The sequence below is a fragment of the Calliphora vicina genome, chromosome 5 (assembly GCF_958450345.1).
Source record: "Calliphora vicina chromosome 5, idCalVici1.1, whole genome shotgun sequence".
NCBI classification, from domain to species: Eukaryota; Metazoa; Arthropoda; class Insecta; order Diptera; family Calliphoridae; genus Calliphora; species Calliphora vicina.
The window spans coordinates 26,708,974-26,710,077 of NC_088784.1; positions in this window are offsets into that span (position 1 = coordinate 26,708,974).

Here is a 1,104-nt window from a genome sequence, read left to right on the forward strand (position 1 = left end):
TGTAAGAAAAAAATTTTTTAACCTATTTTGTATCAGAATATGTTTTTTTAGCAAGAGGAGTTCTTTCACTATATCTTATATAAGTAAAAAACCTCAATAAACCCGCACGATTTTTTTTCTGTATATAGAAGTTGAAAGTTCATATTTTAAGAGCATTTAAATTTTTTGGAATTTACCCGATCTCGCCCTGATTTTTTTTAAACTCAATCTATATATCGAAAAAAACCCCAATAATGGAGAACTTTAAAAATCTTAAAAAATTTTTTCAAAACAGTTAGATAAAAAATATTTATTTATGTTCTCAAATACCTGAAGTTGATGGTTCCATTTTAATATTTCTACTTTTAACAGATTTAACAAAAAATATAAGCTCTCGAAATATCACAATTTTAAATTTTAACCACAGCACGCAAAATTTGTAAAAATTATTTGACTTTGACCGCTCACTGTCAATAAAGTAAGTTACACACAACTGTAATTTTAGCAGTTTGTGATGTATTATTTAATGCACTTTAACCCAATACCAAACATGACTGTAACAGATAAAGTTCAGCTTTTGAATTAATCGCCACTTTTGGTACATTTCAACCCTCTGTGCGACATCGAAAAAACCGGTTAAACGTCATACATATTTCTTTTTCATGTATGTATACTTTATTTATATTATTATGTATTCCTCATACGTTACCAGATTCAATTTCAAATTCCTCAAACTAAATACCATTGCATACTTTTTGGGTTGCACCTACTTACTTATGTTTAAAGCGTATGATAACTATTTAATTCTGATAATAAGTATACGTCACCGGGAAAGCACATACCTTTGAGTAGTAATTATGTAGCATAATTTTGGGATAAATTTAAAAAACACTAGGCGTATGATTTATATTTAACTCATATACATATGTACACTAGAGTGCTCCAAAAAAATAAAATTGCGAATTTTGACCGTCCCCCCCTCTAGAATTGTTCTATGTATTGTAGAAACACATTGTGTAAAATATTAGGATGATAGGATAACGTTAACTGGTGGCGCAACGACGCTGAAGTTTTGAGGTGCATTTACAAGGGGAAAATATGCAATTTTTTCAGTTTTTGTAAAAA